Below are 23,520 nucleotides of genomic sequence, written 5' to 3'. Positions count from 1 at the left end.
GTCATGATCTCGCGGTTCGTGGGTTCGAGCCCCGCGTCGGGCTTTGTGCTGACTGCCAGCTCAAGAGCCTGGAGCCTGTTTCAGTCTGTGACTCCCTCTCTCTCTGACCCTCCCCTGCTCACGCTGTCTCTCTCTCTCTCTCTCCTAGAAATAAAAAAAAAAAAAAACAAAAAAACAAAAAACAGCGAGGTTTTGAAATGGCCATTGAGAAGATCATTTGGGAATTCACAGAATTTATAAAATTTCTCAGAATTCACAGAAATTATGAGGCAGATCTCAGGCCACATGAAGTTGTAAGCTAGGTGTGTGTGTGTCTCTGTGTGTGTGTGTGTATATGTGTTTATTTATATTTATATATGGCATCAATAAGCACAGTTATATTTGTCTATATCTGAGCACTCCATAGTGGAAGAACATATCTAAGAATATGTATACACAAATATGTATATTTGTGGGGTTTGTTTGTTTATTTTGTTGTTTTTTTCTCACTCCCAGTGTCCATTTATTTTCCCAACTTATTAAGATATAATTGACATAACATTTAAGATTAAGGCATATAATGCTTAGATATGATACTGTTATATATATAACAAAGTGATTACTATCATAGCTTTAGCTAACACCTCCATCATGTCACATAATTATCATTTCTTTTTTGTGGTGAGAATATTCAACATCTACTCTCTTAGCAACTTTCAAGTATATTACATGGTACTATTAACTATAAGCATCAAGCTACACACCAGATCCCAAGAACTTATTCATCTTGTAACTGGAAGTTTATACCCTCTGGCCAACATCGCTCCAATTCCCCTACATCCCAGCCCCTGGCAACCCCCATTCAACGATCTCTTTTAATTAGTTCAGCTTTTTAGGATTCCACACATAAGTCAGACCATACACTAGTTGTCTTTCTCTGTCAGATATTTCATTGTCTTATGGGGGTTCCCTGGTAAGTTTTTTTTTTTTTAATTTTTTTAATGTTTATTTATTTTTGTAAGAAAGAAAGAATGTGAGCCGGGGAGGGGCAGATAGATAGGAAGAAACAGAATCAGAAGCAGGCTCCAGGCTCCCAGCTGTCAGCACAGAGCCTGACACAGGGCTCGAATCTACAAACTGTGAGATCATGACCTGAGCCAAAGTCAGATGCTTAACTAACTGAGCTCCCCAGGCGTCCCTCTCTGGCAAGTTATAAGCTTTTATTTTCTTGCTTTTAAGATTCTTTGCATCTGAGTTTTGACAATTTCATTATAATGTGTCACAGAGAGAATCTCTTTAAGTTGACTTTGTTTAGTGCCCTATGCCTCATGATTTTGGATATCCAAATCTCTTCCCAATTGAGATTGGAGTTTTCAATCATTTCTTTATATATGCTTTCTCTTCTCTTTTTCCCCTGTTCCGCTTCTGGAATTTAAATGTTTCACAAATTGATCCTCTTGATGTCATCCCATAAAGCAGATGGGCTTTTCATTCTTTTTCATTCTATTTTCTTTGTTTTCCTCGAACTAGATAATTTCAAAGTTCTTGTTCAGAAATTTTGTTATGCTTGATCCAGTCTGCTGTTGTTGCTATCTCTTACATCTTTCACTTTATTCACTGCAGTCTTTAGCTCTAGAATTTGGTTCTTTTGTATTATTTCTCTTTGTTAGAATCTCATATTTTTGTATATTATTTTCTTAATTTAATTTAATTTCTTTCTTTGTTTCCTTGTGGCTCATTGCATTTCCTTAAACAGTTTTTTTTAAATTCAGAGATATCCATACATTTGGGTTTGGTTACTAGAAGATAACTGTGATCCTTTGTGTCATCTTATGCCCTTGATTTCTCATGTTCCTTAAAATTTTGTGTTGCTATCTTCACATTGGAAAATGTAGTCACCTCCTCCAGTCTCTAATAACTAACCATTCCAATGTATCCAAATTCACACGTTTTGTTCCTACAGAGTGTTGAACTTCCCCTCTGGAAATCTGAACTAACATAAAGTTTCTCTCATCTGTGAGTGATTTTCTAAGCCATTATTTTCCAGGTCCAAGAAGGACCTTGGTCAAGAGGGGTTGAAGCCAGTTCATGGACCCCTGAGAGGTCCTTAGTTAGGACTGAGGTTTATCTTCCTATTATCCAATGCACCAATCATAGAGACTCTTCCTGTGTCCCCTGGAGTATGGTGCTGGATCCCACAGCCACCTCAAAGACTTTCTTAACCATGGATAGATGCCAAATTTTTGTTGTTGAGGATAGGGACAAAAACTAGTGATGGCTTATGCCACTATGATGCTGATGTCACTCCACTAATAGTCTTAATTAACTAAAATAGTTACAGGGACATCCTTAAGGATACACGGAATAACTCAGCATATGTATTATAGAATGGCTCTCAAAGCAGGGTCCCTGGAGTATCATCAATAAGCAATGAAACTTGACAGAAATGGAAACTTTCAGGCCCTACGGTAGACCTACTCAATTGGGATCCCTGGGTGTAGCCCAGCACTCTATTTCACCAGCCTTCCATATGACTCCAGAATATGGATAGTCAGATTGAAACAAAGTTCAGTTCTTGATGCACTAATATTAAACAGGGACAAGGAGGTTGGGGTGCCAGACGATTAGACAACCAAGATGGTAAATTCTGACTGTGTTAGCTGGAAAGTGAAGAACAAAAGGATTATAATAATTGGAGAAACTATAGGAGAACAGGAATCAACATGAGATAGAAAAACAGGTCTACTGGAAGTAAAAAAGTGAGATATCACTTGCCATGTCCATTTTTCAGAGTCCAAACCTACTTTTCTCCTGGTGTCTCACTGAATCTCAGCCTCAATGTTTTAGTTAGAAAGGATTGTTGAGGTTATTTTGTAAACAATATCAAAATCCTATAAATGGGAGAAACAGCGAATCTGCCACCCATGATTGCATTCTATCCATCCTTCACTTTGCTTCACAAGATATACAGTGAGATAAACACATTTCAGCAACAGTAGATTTACCAGGGTTATCTATAAGCGTATCTATAATTTCATTTTTATCTAAATGCTGAACTCTGGTTACAATTAACCAACAGCTGTTTGCAAAGTAAATATTTAATAAGTATATTTACAATAGTCATAACGATGAACTGCACTTCCCCATGGTGTTAAATCACATGAGGCACTCACTGGTCCACATCACATGATTAAACAGATCAAAAGGGACCATATTATTGCTTTGTTTTCTTCAGTTCTATTAAAAAGTGTTATTAATATTTCATATAATTTATCAGAAGATATTCACAAATGGGACCGAGGAGTCATTTGATTTCTAACCAATTTAAAGTGGGTATCATTGATCCAGGGATCCCAACCAGTCTGTCTTTAAGCTGAAAAATAAAGTAAACAATAAGATCTTTGTAGGCTAATTTCACCTGAGAGAAAATAATTTAAAACAAATTTGTAACAGTGTTGACAACTTACATGAAAGAACACAAGAATTATACCCTATCATTGCTTAAATTATTTTAACTTATTTTTTCATAATTATTAGAGATGTTAGACTTTAGTGGCAGAAAATTTAATTTTTGTCCTATTTAAATATTCTAACATCACATTTCACAGTCCACAGTAATATGAACCCTATATCAGAAATTATGCCATCTAGCGATTCTGAAAAGATCTAGTCAAACTGAAAGAAATGTTATCAGTAAGGAAAAATAAACCATTTATCTAAACTATGCCTATGGTAAAAATGGAATTCAAAATATCAAAAAGATACCCACATGACATTTTTAAATGAGCTAATGGCTGAAAATTGAGGGTTCTGCACTTCTTTATATGAGCTACTCCTGGAAGGGAGTAGATTTGATCAGGAAACAAGCAATAATAATGATGGAAGATTTCAGCTTAGGTTATTGACTTGACTGTCTGATACAACCTGGCACAGAGTCACTCTTGAGACTCAGCAATACACAAACACTATCCCATATAGTATAGATATTTATTTTGCAGAGGAACACATTTGTCACATTTCAGGATGTGCAGCCTTAAACTACAATTTATTTTTTCATCACTTCATAATTTTAAACCTGTGCTGTATTTTGCCAGTCACACTTGAAAGCAGTGAGGTAAAAACTAATTCTTCCCCCTCTCATTGTTTTCACACAAAATCTGACTCTTCCTTTCCCATACTGAAAAATATCTCTAGCAGGGCGCCTGGGTGGCTCAGTCAGTTGAGTGTCTAACTTTGGCTCAGGTCATGATCTTGCAGTTCATGGGTTCGAGCCCCATGTTGGGCTCTGTGCTGACAGCTCACAGTCTGGAGCCTGCTTCAGATTCTGTGTCTCCATCTCTCTCTGTCCTTCCTCTGCTTGTGCTCTGTCAAACATTATTAAAAAATGAATAAACGTTAAATAAAAATTAGGGGTGCTTGGGTGGCTCAGTCGGTTAAGCGTCCAACTTTGGCTCAGGTCTTATCTCACCACTCATGAGTTTGAGCCCCTCATCGGGCTGTGTGCTGACAGCTCAGAGCCTGGAGCCCATTTCAAATTCTGTCTCTCCCTCTCATTCTCTGTCCCTCCCCCACTCACACTCTGTCCCTCTCTCTCAAAATTAAACATAAAAATTTTTTTAATTAAAAAATATTGCCAGAAAAATGAACTAAAATTTGAAAATAAGGCAACAAAAGGTAGGCAGTATATCATTTCAATGTTGTACAGAGGCAAAAGCCACTCACGTACTACCTAAGAGTATGTTCTTTGTTCTTTTCTCTGTTTGTGCCTAACTGAAGTTGCAAGAAATAGTAAAGTTACTTGTAAACTTGCAGTTTTTTGTAGATGTGCAATAAAATATATAACCTTAAAGATATACAGCCCTATTAGACATTTATCAGTTTCGTATATAACCCAACAATCTTATCCTCCTATAAATACACTAGCTTCTAAAATGTTCTTTCAAAAAAAAAAAATGTTCTTTCAATCAGTTACATCTTATTGGTTCCTTCATTAATTAACACGTTAGATAAAACCTTTAACATTCTAAATTTGCACACAGCTATGATTTTACCTTTTTAAAAATTATACTTTAACTGCATCTTGGCTGAAATTCATAGCTCTCTGGTCACTCTCAGAACATTTTCAATCTAGTCTAGATTAAAACTATAATCTCTCTGTGGTGTATCTATACCATGGAATACTACATGGCAATGAGAAACAATGAAATCTGGCCATGTGTAGCAACATGGATGGACCTTGAGGGGGTTATGTTGAGCGAAATAAGTCAGGCAGAGAAAGACAAATATCATATGTTTGCACGTACAGGAGGATTAGGAGGAACTTAACTGAGGAACAAGGGGGAGAAGAAAGGCGGAAATGGTGGGGGAAAGGGAGAGAGGCAAACCATGAGAGACTCTTGAATGCCGAGAACAAACTGAGGACTCATGGGTGTGGGGGGCGAGGGGGGAGATGGGCATGGAGGAGGGCACTTGTGGGGATGAGCACTAGGTGTTATATGGAAACCAACCTGACAATAAACTATTTGTAAGAAAAAAAAATTTTTAAATTATAATCTCTCATCTAATTTTTTTAAATTTTTTTTAATGTTTCTTTTTTAGAGAGAAAGTGTGTGTGAACGGAGGTGAGGGAGAGGCAGAGAGAGAAGGATATGCAGAATCTGAAGCAGACTCGGGGCTTGAGGGGGGGCTCAAAATCACAAACTGCAGATCACGACCTGAGCCAAAGTTTGATGCTCAACTAACTGAGTCACCCAAGCTCTCCAATCTCTCATCTAATTTAAATCTCTTCACCTCCTTTGTCATTACTCAAGCCACAGTGTAAGACTTAAAGTGGGAAGAGGGATTGGTCTGCATTTTATTATTCCTGCTTTTCCCTGAAGGTATTGTTTTGTCCTTAATACTGTTAGAAATTGAGAGGAAAGAGTGGAAAATGCTAGCCTTCTGTCTCTATTTAACGTCTCTACTATAGTCTTTGGGGGTAGTATGCTACATGGTAAGCACACAAATGCTAGTGCTCCCAATGGGATCATGTTTGAGTTCTATGAGAAGTGTCATGGGTAGGGCCTCTGGGGCTCAGGCCCCTCACGTGGGAGATAACTCTGGCTTGTTATCTTCCCATCCCATTCCTGAACATTATACCTCAGATACACATCCTACCTTATCCACATCCTATCTTATCCTTATGCAAAGTACCCTTGGGCAGAAAACCAAAATTATGGCTCATACCCCTTGAACCATGGGAAACTCAGGCATCTGTGTCACCCCACTTAACCTATTTTCCACTGTTCAGACAGGTTCAAGGCAGACCTGCCTAAGTATATCTATAACTAGAGTGTAGGTGCCAGTCTCTCCTTTCACAGACTCCCCAGTCTTGAAAACTGATTCTTTTAGGACCTTCTTTCAGTTTGTGTGGTAGGTAGTATCATGCCTCCTCCAAAGATGTCCCATGACCCAATCCCAAGAACCTGTAACTATGTTACATTACACAGCAAAGAGGAACTAAGGTTGAAGATGCAATTAAGGTTAGTAATCAGCTGACCTTATAACTGGAAGATTATCTTTGATAAACCTTGTTACAGAGGAATACATGTCTTCACCTCACTTCTCACTATTATAGAAGCCTATAAGCCTACAGAGTTTTTTTTTTTATAGCTAGAGAGTATCTGCCGCCATATTTGACAAATCAAAAACCTGAGTGATTTGACTAAAGACACAACACTTGACTAACAAAGTAGGGGCTAGACCACAGACCCTTTGCCTTCTGCCCCCATACCCTTTACTCTTATTTCATGTCACCTCTCTTGAAATCAAAAGGCAATAGTGCTTTTTAGAAGCAAATGGATTTACTGTAGGCTTGTTTCATTTCCACAGTAGCTCCTTTTTAATTATTGGTGTTCACTGTACACAATGAATGTGCCATTAGAGTCCCATACCAACTGTGAGATTTGTAAGTGCTATTCCTCAACATTTCCTAGCCAAACAATTATACGGGCTCTCTTCCCTCTTTGGGTCTGATGTTTTATTGTTGGGTTAATGGGGAGCATACTGAGCTGTCCTCCGCACAGGATACGTGGTAATATTCAACTAACCTCAGATTTCTGTTTCTGCCATGGAGAATGTTTTACATGTCAATAGTCACCACTGAATTTACTGTTAAAAGAAGTTAAAAGATTTGCTTTGATCCTGGAAGCCTGTCATTAAAACTCCTGCCAATTGGCAAAAACTTGAAAGGTTTGCTTCTTAGCACTGAGCACTAGGAAAGTTTAGTCAATTAGACTTGGCTTGATTTTTTTTTTTTCCTCAGGATGAGTTTTCTTCTTTGAAAGACTCCCCAGAAGAATGAATTAATAAGATGTCAAGGAAAGGAAAATTCAGATCTGAAGTGAAAATGGACAAAAGTGTCATTATACACTAAAGGGACAGAAGGCCTGCCTTAGCTTTGCAGCTCAGCACTCAGACACCAAGCCTGACTTTTCCAAGAAGAGCAATGTCGTTAGCACTTAAAAACAGGCCTAACGGCTAAAACCATCTCAACCCACTTCCTTCCTCTTTGCCCTTTCTTCTTACATGTGGTGTGCAAACCAAATATGAGTCAAATTTCCATTAACTTTTATATTCATTGAGAAGTAAGTATACGATCCCAGTATGCCTCCCTGTGGTACTGGCCTCAGAAATCAAACACCCATCCCAGTTGCCAGTAGCTCTTAGGACTCTGTGTTAACCCCAAGCAGGACTGAGATTTGCAAGAAACATTCAGCCTTGGTTTCGGGATCATTATGTTTTCACAGTCCTTCCTCGTTAGTCTGTATAAATCATTTTTAAGATTTCCTGTTGTAGAAACTGGAAGCCTTTCTCAGCTGTACTATAGAAAATAAACAAAAAATCGCTGGATAGGAAAATGGAATCATTAATTGCATATATCACAATATGTTTTATATATGTTTATATATAACATCAGTTACATATGCTATAATATTATGATTGGGTCTGAACATGGTTCCACTTTTTACTCTAACATGGCTATTTTGGTGAACTCTAAAAATAAAGCTAAAGAGATATTCTCAAAATACAATACCTTCTCCCCAACATGCTTTATGTGCACATTAGTTCATTTTCTTCTACCATTACATCTAACTGGTTACCACATGCTCTTGTTTCAACCTTTGAAGATGTCCCAAAAATACTTCCTTCCTCTTAAGTTTTGCTCCACAACTATATATGAACAAATATGCCTGAATTGCAGCAGACATTTAAATTGTCTCCTCTGTTTTGAATCTCTATCTTCATTGCCATACCACTGCCAGATGAATAGTTAAGATACCAGATAAAAATGAACGTCCATTCTCAATGTCATAGAACATTGAGAACACAAAACACCAAAATTTGATATTATCTGACCCACTGTAGCTAAATATTTCTTCTATGTCATTCTACTGGTGCTCACATCTTTCATTCATGCTTCCCATTGTGCCTAGGTTCAAGCTCTTTCCTGCAAACTTTAAATGTTCTTGCCTACTACACAAGTCATCATTAGCCTTAAAGTTTAAGAGATTCTATGAAACTTTCTTTAAACATTTCCCATCTATGTCTCTCTTTTTCGAAACCCAATTTTAGTTGCCATAAATAAGTTCCAATGACACTGTATTTTCTTACACTTGTCTCATTTATATTTGTTTGGCCCTAATTTCCAAGATTTTTGAGATTCTAAGTTTAAGAACTTTACTTGGGAACTTATCCTTCCATTTTAAACAACTAAAAACACTGGGGAAACTACTGGCAATAACAACTCCCAGGCATTGGACAATAAACAGCACAGGACTGTGAGTCTTGAGAAAAGGCAAACAACTGAGGGGTGCCCTAAGATTGCCCCAACATATTGCCTAGAGGGAGTCCCTAGGCTCCAGCATAGGGAGGAGGAGGCCAAACAGAACTTGGCAGTTTTCCTGAGTTGAGGGAAAGACTAGAGAATTTGTGGGGGCCAACATAGCTAGGATCAATAGGATAATGTATCTGACAGAAATGAGGTAAACAGAAAAGCTCTGGAGTTCTTCAGAGTTCTTTTCGGGCCGTCAGCTGAGTATTGATGAGCTCATGTTGTGAAAAAACTACTCCAAGCCAGAGAAAGGACCACCACATAAGTGGTATTCTAGGTAGAACACAACTCAGGAAAATAATTAAAACGCATCAGACCTAACAGTGAGAGCTAACGCTGCGAAAGTTCTAGAAAAAACACTGCAGTAGAAAACCTAATGTGAGCTTAGGAAAGGCACAGATTTTTAAAATAAAACACAGAAACTACAAACTACATGGAGAAAAGATCAACAAATTACCCGTCATCAAATTTATAGACCTTTAAAAAAACACGAATACGAAACGAAAAGGAGAGCCACGTGCAGAGAGAATACAGTTGGAAAACATATTTTATGAAGGGTTTATATTCAAAATATATAAAGAATTCTCACAAATTCCTAAATGTTCAACAGCAGCTCGATATATCAATGTCAGAATCATGAAACACCCCAATTGTACATCAGCTGGTGATTGGTTAAACAAGTATGATACATCCTTACAATGGAAATGTCCCAAGAAATAAAAAAGACAGAACAACTGACAGAATCAACAACATGCCAAGCTTACTCCAAAGGCCACCTACTCCTTTCTGGTTTTCCTCTCTTCACATGTTTTCCCCTCCTCACGTATGCTGGCATGTTTCATGTCGTTCCACGGGTCTCTGGGATTCTTTCACTGTTCTTCCATTTGTTTTCTCCCTGTTCTTCACAGTATATAATTTCTACTGACAAATCCTCAAGTTCACTGATTCACCATTTCATATCTGCTATTGAACCTGTAGAGTGATCTTTTATATTTGGTGATTGTACTTTTTTTAAAAAGTTTTTAATCATTTATTTTGAAAGAGAGACAGAGCACACAAGCAGGGGAGGGGCAGAGAAAGAAGGAGCCATCAGTGCAGAGCCCGATGTGGGGCACAAACTCACAAACTGTGAGACGATGACCTGAACCAAAATTCAGAGTCAGATGCTTAACTAAATGGGCCACTTGGACACCCTAGTGATTATATTTTAAAATTCTAGAATCCTCCTCCCTGTTTTTAGTTTCTATTCCTTTACTGAGATTCATTTTTTGTTGAATAATTATCTTTAAGTTCATTTATTTTGAGAGACAGAGTGTGTGTGTGTGTGTGTGTGTGTGTGTGTGTGTGTGTGTGTGTGGAGAGAGAGAGAGAAAGAGAGGAGAGAGAATTCCAAGCAGGCTCCATGCTGCCAATGCAGAGCCCAACACAGGGCTCAATCCCACAAACCTTGAGATCATAACCTGAGCTGAAATCAAGAGTGGGACCCTTAATTGACTGAGCCACCCAGGCACTCACTTTGTGAGTAATACTTAATTATGTTCCCTTTATATTCTAATTCTTTGAACACATTTAAAATAGCTATTTGAAAATGTTTCTATAAGAAATTCAACATCTCTGTACACTCAAAGTCAGTTTCTATTGTCTGGTTATTTTCCTGATTATGTAACACTTCCCTGTTTCTTTACATGTTTTATGTTGTGTTTTTGTTCTTGCTATTGTTAAAACTGAACATTTAGACAATATATTGCAGCTGTTCTGGATTTTTATGTTTCCCCCAAGAGTTTTTATTGCTGTTTTTTTTTTTTTTAATTTATTTAACATGCCTGGACATAATCTACAGAACCTGTCACCCTTTTGGCATGTGTTTTCTGGTGATTTTCAACATTTTTAAAAAATTCTTGTTTGTATTTTTTAGCCTAACTTCCTAAAGGTCATCTTAACTTAGTGGTCAGTTAATAATTGCTTTGAGGTTGTACTCAAAACCTTTGATCTGGCATAAGGCTTCAAGGCTTGGCTGGTTAAATTCTGTGTGGGGAGGGGAATACATTCAAAGTTCAGGCAGTTTTCAAGTTTGACCCAGGTTTTACTTTCTGCTGGCTTACTCAGATCGCCCCTACATGTGTTCATATGCTTCTAGTCATCCAGGGCAGGGTGGAGAAAATTTCTGCCGTGTGTGCAGCATACAAAGTGGGGAGGGATATATGAAAAACCTGTGTGGTCCTTCTCTGTCTCTCCCACATTCAGGATATGTTCTGTTCATTTCTGGCTAGTCTGCCACACTTAGGGTCAGTTACCACAGAGGACTACAATCTAACGCTGGCAAAGTGGCAGTCCTCTCCACCCATTTTCCCTAAAGTTTGTTACTTTGCTGACACTGTCACTAGGAATGTGTTTTTTGCACTCAATTCCAAATCAAGTCAGTCCCCTCCATGCAGCAAAGTCCAGCCCTACCTGGCAGAAATACTAGGTTGTCAAGGTGGACAGGGGAATGGAAGATGGAAGCATTTATTCTTTAGCCCTTGCTTTTCATTGATCTACGGTGACTCCACCAATGTTACTTAATCCTTTTTCTCCATACTTCCTGGGTGCACATGTAGGCACGCTAGCGTGCTCAATGGGTAAGAAGTGAGATGCAGGTCTTACAAATCCAAGGAAGGTATGGATGCATCTGTATCAAACCTCTGCAAACTGGTCACCACAGCAATGATTAGAATAACAGGCTGAACTTGAAAGATTTGAAATGCTAAATAAGAGGCTTCTGATACAAAGGCATCATGAAAACCTAGAGTGATACACCTTATTCTCAGGTAGGAATACTCAATATAATAAAGATGTTAGTTTTTTTTTCCAAATGCATCAATAAATTCAAATAAAACTCCATAAACCTCACAATATACTTTGACAGCTGAGTTTTTAAAAATTTACAAGAAAAAAAAAAATCACCACAGAATTCTGATTCTGAATTCTCTGAAGAATTTTGAAATCTCTTGAAGAAAAATAAGTTGGAGATACTCTTCTATAGGCACAACAACAACAACAACAACAACAACAAATACCAAAAAGCCATCGGGGAACTGACATAAGGAAAGATAAATTAAACAACAACAAAATTAAGAGCCCAAGAGCAGATCTATCCATATAGAAATTACAATATAATTTATTAACAATATTGCAAATCAATTGGGAAAACCTTGTGTTATCAAAAAATGGTGCTGAGACAGTAAGTTTCCCATATGGAAGTAATGTAATGAGATTTTATATCACACCATAAACAAATTCCAACTGAATTAGGGCTGAAATATTAAAGAAAAATTAAAAATCAGCTGTAAGTCATTAAAGAAAATATATGGTTGGTAATGCCATAAGGAAGGACTGATTAAACTGATTAAACTGATTAAAAAATAACACTAATAACATACACCATGAAAAGGCATTTACATTCATTACATTAAAATTAAGGAGTTCTTGCTCATTAAAATATTCTATAATGAAAGTGAAACTCCAAGCAACAACTGGAAGAAACTAAAAAAAAAAAAAATACAAATTGCCAAAAGATTAGTATGCTGAGTTCTTTTTAGTGTTTATTTATTTTTGAGGTGTGGGAGAGAGAGAGAGAGAGAGAGAGAGAGAGAGATTGCAAGTGGGGGAAGGACGGGGAGGGGGGTGTGGGCAGAGGATCCCAAGTGAACTCTGTGCTGACAGCAGACAGGAGAACTTGAACTCAGGAACCACAAACTGCTAGATCATGACCTGAGCTGAAGTCTGACACTCAACCAGCTGAGCTATCCAGCCACCCCTAGTATGCTGAATTCTTAAGGAAGTCCACAAATCAATAAAAAAAAGGCAAACAATCCAATAGAAAAATTGTCAAAACAGATGAAGGAACCAGAAGTGATCCATTATATTGATTTAATCCCCTAACAGATTTAGATTCAGAATTTCGAAAACACTACTCTAGACTAGATTGGACTCAGAGATTTGAAGAATTAGTGTCAACTGAAATATACTGTCTCTACTCTGTATTATTTACTTGCAGTGCCAGAATATAGACAGCGTACCCAAAATAATCATTTTTTAAGTTTCAAAAGTCACAAAATTGATAAATTGGTGTTTTAAAAAAATCAAACCAAGTATGTAATAAAATATTCAACCCTTGCTTCATTCTTCCCTGACTTTACCACCTCCCTAGAAGTAGTTTTGTATATATCTTAGTGTCTTTGTGTGTTTCCTAAATCTTTTTCTACCCATTTACAAACACTTATGTGTATATTGTAAAATTATTACATAATTATGTTACCTCACTTTTCACATAAATAAATACTATAAATATTTCAACATTAGCATATTTACTGATTTCATCAAATCTAAGGTGCCTTAGAGTCTTGGTTTTATACCTCATGTGAAAGTGTCACTGTAAGATTTATCCAATCCATCACTTTTTAAAGAAAACAATTCTTTATTTTATTGTAGTTACATTTCAAAGCTTTAGGCAGATCTATCTAATATCTTTCTCAGGAATGATTTGATGTACACATTCCATTCAATTGTACAATACCCTAGAAAGCAGGCTTTCCAAAGCTGGGAAATTTTCAAATGGTACTTTCAGACAAAGAGGGCATTTTCTAGGCGAACTTAATTTTATTTTTTAATAGCTATTCAAATGAAATTCAAAGATACATAATTCCTCAGAGAGGTGATAAAAAATATATTGCCTAGAGTTAAGCTATGTGAATCAGGAGCTAAGCTATGTGTGAAAACACATTACAGAGGCAACTTGACAAATATCTGAATTACTGACAACTATGCTGAACTATCAGCTTAAAATATATACTTAGTCAATTTTGCCTTCAGAGGAATAAAGAGCCATCTTTTGATACATACATGTGAAAACAAACGGAAGCAAAGTGGGCCATTTCCATAACTTACTTTCTCTTCAGAAGAAAAATAAAAGGAGAAACCTACTCCTTCTTTCATCATCCAATAAGAGGACAGCAGTTATTGCTGGGCTTGTCAGAGTAAATGTCTGCCCTCCCTTTTCTTATAGATTTGAGTATTTCATTTTTTGCAACTTTGTGAAAAATAACAATCTAACTAATCTATCTATGCTGACTTTAACACTGCCTCTTGACACTTCTTGAAGTGTCAGCTTCAGCTGATAACACAATGAAAAGAATTTAGACCTGGATGGGGTAAAGGGTTACAAATGCTTGGCATGAGAGAGTCAACAGCCCCTTCCCTTCCTTTCTCTTGACAGATGTGGATCACAGCAGCTGAGTACCGACGCGGCTTCAAATCCTTCTCAACACAGCACTTCAGGAGGCCCCTACCGATCCATGGGAGCCGACATACAGGATAAATCCTACAGGCCATCACTGAAGATGTGCTATCAAGTGACCTTGTAACTTTAGGCAAATATCTCTTTTGTGTCTCATTTTTTTTAAGAGAATAATGTAACTAATTATTTCTATCTCCCAGGATTGGTGCGAAGGTGACATGAAATAAACGGTAAGGAATAGCCCAATTTGTTATACAACAGTTGATCAACATTTATTGAGTGAATCCATAGAAACAGAAATAAGTGGCACTTCAGTTAAAAAAAAAAAAATGCAATCCCTGGGGTGCCTGGGTGGCTTAGTCGGTTAAGCGTCCGACTTTCGCTTAGGTCATGATCTCGCGGTTCGTGGGTTCGAGCCCCGCTTCGGGCTCTGTGCTTACTGCCAGCTCAGAGCCTGGAGCCTGTTTCAGTCTGTGACTCCCTCTCTCTCTGACCCTCCCCTGCTCACGCTGTCTCTCTCTTTCCTAGAAATAAATAAAACATTAAAAAAAAATGCAATCCCAATCAAAATTGCACCAGCATACTTCTCAAAACTAGAACAAAGTATCCTAAAATTTGTATGGAACCACAAAAGACCCCAAATAGCCAAAGTAATACTAAAGAATAACACCAAAACGGGAGGTATCACCATCCCAGACTTCAGTCTCTACTACAAAGCTGTCATCATCAAGACAGTATGGTATTGGCACAAAAACAGACACACTGACCAATGGAACAGAATTGAGAACTCAGAAGTGGACCCAAAAGTGTACAACCAACTAATCTTTGACAAAGCAGGAAAGAGTAGCCAATGGAAAAAAAGACAGCCTCTTTAACAGATGGTGCTGGGAGAACTGGACAGCAACATGCAGAAGAATGAACCTAGATCATTTTCCCACACCATGCACAAAAATAAACTCAAAATGGATAAAGGACTTGAACGTGAGACAGGAAACTATCAACACCCTAAAGGAGAAAGCAGGAAACAACCTCCTTGACCTCTACCGCAGCAACTTCTTACTTGACACATCCCCAAAAGCAAGAGAATCAAGAGCAAAAATAAATGATTGGGACCTCATCAAGATGAAAAGCTTCTGCACCACAATGGAAACAATCCATAAAACTAATAGGCAACCAATGGAATGGGAAAAGATAGATGCAAATGACATATCAGATAAAGGGTTAATATCCAAAATCTATAAGGAACTCACCAAACTCCGCACCCGAAAAACAAATAATCCAGCGAAGAAATGGGCAGAAGATATGAACAGACACTTCTCCAAAGAGGACATCCAGATGGCCAACAGACACATGAAACGATGCTCAGCATCCCTCCTCATCACGGAAATACAAATCAAAACCACACTGAGATACCACCTCACGCCAGTCAGAGTGGCTAAAATGAGCAAATCAGAGAACTCTAGATGCTGGCAAGGATGTGAAGAAATGGGCACCCTCCGACACTATTGGTGGGAATGTAAACTGGTGCAGCCCCTCTGGAAAACAGTGTGGAGGTTTCTCAAAAAATTAACCATAGAACTCCCCTATGACCCAGCAATAGCACTGCTAGGAATTTAGCCAAGGGATACAGGAGTGCTGATGCATAGGGGCACATGGACCCCAATGTTCATAGCAGCACTCTCAACAATAGTCAAAACATGGAAAGAGCCTAAGTGTCCATCAACAGATGAATGGATCAAGAAGATGTGGTTTATCTATACCATGGAATACTCCATGGCAATGAGAAACAATGAAATCTGGCCATGTGTAGCAACAGGGATGGACCTTGAGGGTGTTATGCTGAGCAAAATAAGTCAGGCAGAGAAAGACAAATACCATATGTTTGCACGTATAGGAGGATTAGGAGGAACATAACAGAGGACCGTGGGGGAGAAGAAGTGGGGAAACAGTGGGGGAGAGGGAGAGAGGCAAACCATGAAAGACTCTTGAATACTGAGAACAAACTAAGGACTGATGGGTGTCGGGGGGTGGGGGGAGATGTGCATGGAGGAGGGCACTTGTGGGGATGAGCACTGGGTGTTATATAGAAACCAACTTGACAATAAACTATTTATAAAAAATTTAAAAAAAATTAAAAAAATAAATTGCTTTCAAATAAAGGCCAGGTCCATTGACACCTGACAAAGATAAAAAAAAAATACTTTTAAATTTTAACTTAAAACTTCAGGATATGTAGTTTTAGGATCCCTCCCTCAATTTTTAAACTTCTGATTATGGTAAAATACACGTAACATAAAATTTACCACCTTTACAGTTTTTTTTAAAAAGTTCTTTAATGTTTTACTTAGTTTTGAAAGAGAGAGGGAGAGAAAGAGAATCTGAAACAGGCTCCAGGCTCTGAGCTGTCAGCACAGAGCCCAATATGGGCTCTAACCCACAAAATGTGAGATCATGACATGAGCCAAATTCAGATGCCCAAGTGATTGTGCCACTCAGGCACCTACCACCTTTACCATTTTTAAGCAGACAGCTCAATAGAGTTAAGTATTTTCACAATGTTGTGCGACTCAATCTCTGGGACTTTTTCATTTTGCAAAACTGAAACTCTATACTCTTTAAACATTAAAACAGCCTGAGACCATCCTCCCAGCTCCTGACAACCACCATTCTACTTTGTTTTTTTATAAATTCAACTACTCTTTGGGCTTCATTTAATTGAAATCATACAGCTTTTGTTTTTTTTTTGTACCTGGCTTATTTTACTTAATATACTTTCTTCAGTTCCTTCATGTTACCACATGTGGCAGAATTTCCTTCCTTTTTAAGGCTGAATAATATTTTATTGTATGTATGCAGAACATTTTGCTCATTCATTCATCAGTTGATAAACACTTGGGTTGCTTATACCTCTTGGCTATTGTGAATAATGCTACCATGAACATGCATGTATAAATTACTCTTAGATATTCTGTTTTCAATTCTTTTGGATATACACCAGAAAGCAGAATTACTGAATCATATGTTAAGTCTATTTTTAACTTTTGAGGAACTGTCATGCTGTTTTTTAGAGTGGCTGCAGTATTATATGTTTCCAGCAACAGTGCACAAAGGTTCAATATTTCCATACCTTTGCCAACATTTATTATTTTCTGTTATTGTAGTTTTATAATAGCCATACTAATCCTAATGCGTATGAGGTGAGATATTTCATTACAGTCTTGATTTGTGTTTCCCTAATGATTAGGGATGTTAACCATCTTTTGATATACATGTGGGCAATTCATACATCCTTTTTGGAAAAATGTCTATTCATGTCCTTTGCCCATTTAAAAATGTTTCAACTCTTGTAAATGTTAAATTTTCTTTAAATTGTTTTATTAAGGACTGAATATTTTAGAGCAGATTTAGGTTCACAAAGAATTAAGAAATTTCCCATATACCTTCTGCTCCCGCACATGCATAGCTTCCTCAATTGCCAATATCGCCCAGATGAGTGGTAAACTTGTTACGACTGGTGAACCTACACTGACATATCATTACCACCCAAAGTCTGCAGTTCACCTTAGGTTTCGCTCTGAGTGTTGTACTCTCTACGAGTTTGGAAAAATGATAATGACATATATCCACCACTATAGTATCATACAGACTACTTTTCACTGCCTGACAAATCCTCTGTGCTCTGCCTATTCATCCCTTCACATGTCCCTCAATCCTTGGCAACCACTGATGTTTTTGCTGTCTCCATAGTTTTGCCTTTCCTAACAATGCCATGTAGCTGGAATCATACAATATGTAGCCTTTTCAGATTGGCTCCTTTCACCTAGTAAAATGCATTTAAGGTTCTTCTATGTCTTTATAAGCCATGATAGTTCATCTTTTTTTTTAAATGTGTTTTAGTTATTTCTGAGAGAGACACCATGAGCAGGGGAGGGTCAGAGAGAGAGACACACACAGAATCTGAAGCAGGCTCCAGGCTCTGAGCTGTCAGCACAAAGCCCGATGCAGGGCTCAAACCCAGGAACCACAAGATCATGACCTGAGCCAAAGTCGGATGCTTAACTGACTGAGCCACCCAGGCGCCCCAATAGTTCATCTTTATACTGAATAATATCCCATTGACTAGAGGTGCCGCAGTTTATTTATGAATCCATCTACCACAGAACAACTTGCTTTCAAGTTTTAGCAATTATGAATAAAGATACTCTAAACATCCATGTGCAAGTTTATGTGTAAACATAGTTTTCAATTCCTTTAGGTAAATACCAAGGAGCATAACTACTGGATCAAATGGTAAAATATGTTTAGTTTTGTAGGAAACTGCTGAAGTGTCTTCCAAAGTGGCTGTACCCTTCTGCATTCCCACCAGCAGTAAATGAGACTTCCTGTTGCCCCACATCCTTGCCTACATTTGGTCTTGCCAGTATGCTGTATTTGGCCATTCTAAGAGATGTATGGTGATATCTCATTGTTTTAACTTGTATTTCCCAGATGACACAGGATGTAGAGCATCTCTTCCTGTGCTTATTTGCCATTTGTGGATCTTTGGCGACAAGTCTAACTGTCTTTGGTGAAAGTTTTTGGCCTATTTTTTAATCAGGTTGTCTCTTTAACATTGAGTTTAAGAGTTCTTTGTACAGTTTAGATAACAATCCTTTATCAGATATGGTTTTTTACAAGTCTTTTCTCCCAGTCTGTGATTTTCTTCACATTCTTTTGACATTGTCTTTTGTAAAGCAAAATTTTAAAATTTCAATGAAGTCCAGGTTATCCATTATTTCTTTCATGGATCCAATCCTTGGTGTTGAATCTAAAAGCCATTCCCATACTCAAGGTCATCTGGATTTTCTTCTATGTTATCTTCTAGAAGTTTTATAGCTTTGCATTTTATACTTAGGTCTGTGATTTAGGGTTTCACTTTGTATCATAAATTTCAAAAGCAAAATCAAAACAAAAGCAAAGAGTATTTGTTCCTTATCTTAGATAAAATATTAGCTAAGTTTTTCTGAATCCTAAAGGTAAAAAATATATACACTTGAATTTTTATAATGCTCTTTTTCAAAAAATCAATTATTATATAAAGTTCAGCTATTAGAAAGGTTTGTCCCCTTTCCTCAGGTCTCTGAGATTTTTCTTATTTCTGTATCTCAGAGCTTTGTAATATGACACATTTATATAACTAAAAGCTAGCTGCAGCTTTTCATAAAAGGAGAGGAAGGAAATGTAGATGTTCTAGAGGTATTGTCAATTCAGAGTAATCATTTGCCTTGGAAGAAAAATGATGTGACAGTATTTTACTCTAACATAGAAGAAATGAGGAAAACAAGGAATCCTCTTTAATGATGAAAGTCTAAAAGCCAAACTTCCTCGATGAGGGACACAGTTAAAATATTTATGTGTGTTATTATGATGAACTCTGACTTGTTACTAAATGTTGGGTTTTATTTTCTTTTGTGCTTTTCATTGTCTATTAACATTGTTTCCTATGCATTATTTATGGCCAGGACCTATCTTTTTAACACCTGTGTGATTAAAGTATTAGAAAGGAACGACATGATAGATCATGGCAATTTAACATTATGCTTAAGTATCAGATTACCAGGGCTGAAAAAAATCATACCGAGATTAATTTCCCCAGAAGTGTTCTTATCTAATTTGTAAAATAAGTTTTTCAGTCACAAGAAAATTGGGGAGAGATGAAGAAAAGGCTAATACTTAGCTACAGCTCTTTCACCTGCCAGCCAAATCTGATTATTCTCTTCTAACACAAAAATATTAATGAAGAGCCTCTCTTTAGAGCTGCCACTGCTGACTGTGTCTGCCCCTTTAGAGATAACAAGGGCAAGAGCTACAAGGAGGCCCAAGTTTTGGCACTAGAACTGGAAGGAGGCAAAGGAGAGCTTTGGAAAGATAAGGGTCTTCACAACTTGAAATCATACATATGTTATGAAGCCTTCATACCTAACTTCATCCAAGGAATACGAAGGAATACATGATGAAACAAGCTAAGTTTCCTCTTAGCCTAGAAACTATGGAAATTGGAGTAAAGTACAGATAAATACTAAGATTTTTGAAACTTTGCTGAAAATTATATTTCCCAGGACTCCCCACTACTGTGGTGTACACGATCATACCACATTAACACAAGTGGACGTAGTACATTGGAACAGAGGAAGGGGACAAAACAACCTTCTCAGAAAAATGCTCTGCTTGACATCCCAAGGGCAATAAGCCAACAGAATCAGTGAAGATCATGGGTGTCCCAAATGAGGCATCTTGTGGATGAGTGCAGGGGCAACTATAACACTGCCACTTTTTAAAATGACCTGAGTGGATTATGTTAACCTATTCTAGCAGGACTCTCACAGTAGAGGCTTGCCTTATGTGATTCTTCCTCCTCATTCCAACTCCATACCAAGGATAGGTGAAGATAGCTCTTCCTTGGCCAAGCATCAACTTTTGTAGAACATGAGGGCTGGTGAAGAAGTTGGAGACTCTGTATATAAATTGGGGTTGGGGGAGAATAAGAGAAAAGCTGGGAAGGCTTTGGGAGTGGGAAATAAGCCTGTTTCAAAAAGTCTTCTACCCCTCGTTGACCCCTAACTGGATAAAAAGAAAGACAAGATATTTCCTTTTTCTTTCTCTTTTGTATTTTGTATTTTGTTTACTGTTTTCCAGTTTTGTAAACACTTCAATTAACAGGTTGAGCTTAGCCCCCCTCAGCTAGAATGATGCAATTTTAGCCCTACCTGAATCTCTCTTTCCCTTTTAAGTGGATATATCAGAACCAGTCACCAATTTTTTTTTTTTAACTGCAGTAGTAATAATTCATCAGCTCATACATGACTCAGGCTATCTAGAACCTCAGTCAATGGCACTGCTTAGCAGATGCTTGGCTGAATATTGAGACTGAGCACTGGGGAGAAGGCATTTGCCTGTCCTTGCAGACCAAATCTGAAAATGTACCCTTTCTTTTCTCACCTCATAGAGGAAATGCTTTCCAGGACTCAAGCATGGATGTCCACCATACTGTGGCTGATACCTCTTTTCAATTTCTGGCATCTTGCCACTTTCAAGAGAGTGCTCAAATATCTCCCTCTCCTTCTCTGACACAGAGTCCTAGAGCCCCACAGAGGTCACTCCTGGGAATGTTGCTCTCTCCTGGAGACTGATCTCCGTTTCTCTTCCAGTCTTAACAGTGTTCTCTAAATGCCACTAACAACCTTAACTTCACTTCCTCAATGCAATGAACCGATGTTGCTACTATTGTTTGAGGTTTGGTAGATCCACAGTAATTTGATCTTTTTAAGAAGTGTGTAGAGGGGAGCCCGGGTGGCTTAGTCGGTTAAGTGTCCGACTTTCGCTCAGGTCATGATCTCGTGGTTCGTGGGTTCGAGCCCCGTGTCGGGCTCTGTGCTGACTGCCAGCTCAGAGCCTGGAGCCTGTTTCAATCTGTGACTCTCTCTCTCTCTCTGACCCTTCCCTGCTCACGCTGTCTCTCTCTCTCTCTTTCTCTCCTGGAAATAAATAAAACATTTAAAAAAAAAAAAAAGAAGTCTGTAGAGTAACTGAGCTGCTAATATTAATATCTTTTATAGATTTGAAAACTGAAGCATCAAAGGACGAAGTGACCTAGGCAAAGCATATCACATGGTTTACAAAATGAGGCAGCAAATGAATGGATGACTAAATAAGTGAATGAGTGACTTGCCCAAAGTGGCAGAGACTACTAGATCTCAGATTCCCTAGCACTTAGCCCATTCACCTCCCTTTAATACACAGAATAAAATGTCTTGGCTAAAAGTAAGTTGCATATGCATCCCAAGTGGCATATGATTGTGCAAGTAAAAAATAAAGAAAGAAAAAAAGAATTTGTACAGCACTATTTGGTTAATAAAATGTTTTATCATTATAATCCCCATATCCTTTAACTGTTATTTAGTACCAACTAGACAGGTGTTAGCCGCATTTTAGGATAAGAAGCTGAGGCCCAGAGAAGGTAAGTATCTTGCCTAAGTGAACACAGCTAATAGGTGGTAGAGCTGAAATTTTCACACCGATCTAATTCTAGGTTCTGTGATTTTTTAGTAAGTGAAATCAAAGCTCAGGCCTTCTCAACTTGCTCACCTCTAAAATAGAATACTTGTTTTGTGGCTAATAGAGTCTTGATATGCTCCAAATGACCTTTGGAGAATTAGGCATACATGTTTTTACCACAATAGTAATATTGATCCCACTGTGGTCTTCTGTGCTCCCACCCTACAGGCATGGTTGCTGCATAAGCCAATTCAGAGAAGTTATCATTAAAATGTAAAATCTAATAGCTAGCAAGACTCCAAATCTCCTCGGGATATAGATTCAGTCACATTACTGAAGCCTACTGGAAACGTGACACTAATGACAAGAAGGAACTTTATAGCTCCTGTTTTCCTTTGCTGACATTACAAACGTAAAACCTTTCATTTCCCCAAAAGTTCATCTACTTGATCTATGCTACTGGGGTTACATATTTAGTATCCTTCCGGCAGCAAGAAAGATTCTGGTAGAGACCAGTGGGCCTATTAGTCATACACAGGGAGAACTTATTCCGGGACAGAGAAACCACTCCTAATCTCCCCACATCTAGCCCAGCATGTACTTTCCGGCAAAGACCAAGGACGTTGTCTAGATGCAGATGGATCACTAACCACACCATAAAGCATTTGCTTCCCATGAAACAAAGGGAAATTGGACTGGAACATGGTTATTATGTATGCTAAAACTGAGAACCCAAGGCACTGGGAAAAAACCTGACACAACTCACTAAGACATAGCTAACTGAATGCACAGAGCGCTCTCCTTTGTTCCCTTCTTCCTGCCCCATGCTGGCCCAGTGAGATAGTATTTGAACTTGAAGACCTAGTTCATCTCTCAACTCCTGCATGAAGGCTTGTCATTCCTCCAGGAGAGCTATTTGCTTGCTATCATTCTCCCTGGCAGGTACAGAGTAGGAGCTCAATAATTATCACTTAATTAATTAAGTCATCAGTTAGCCCCCCCCCTGTGTCCCCATAACATTTAACATTTAATTCATAACAGAGCAGTCCCTTTCTCATATTTTTGTTCTGGATTTTGTTCTTTCTCCCTTACTGGGTGTTCTTACTCCCTTACCAGCTTTTTGAATGGTAAGGGGAATTAGGATCTACTTATTTTTGGTAGCCCAATATTTACCAGAATAGTTTTATGGCAATAGTTTTAATTCTACAGATGGTTTTTCGATAGAACAGAAATAAATGACCTTTACAGTAACTTATTTTTAATATTCTTTTATATTAAGAAAACAAGTTCTTATAAAACATGGTGCTTGAGAAGCTCTATCTGAGAAGCAGGAATACTGATTAAATAATTAGAGATGTTA

This window comes from Hyaena hyaena, unplaced genomic scaffold (genome assembly GCF_003009895.1).
Source record: "Hyaena hyaena isolate Hyena2069 unplaced genomic scaffold, ASM300989v1 scaffold_941, whole genome shotgun sequence".
Classification (NCBI taxonomy): domain Eukaryota; kingdom Metazoa; phylum Chordata; class Mammalia; order Carnivora; family Hyaenidae; genus Hyaena; species Hyaena hyaena.
This window is presented reverse-complemented; position numbering follows the sequence as displayed.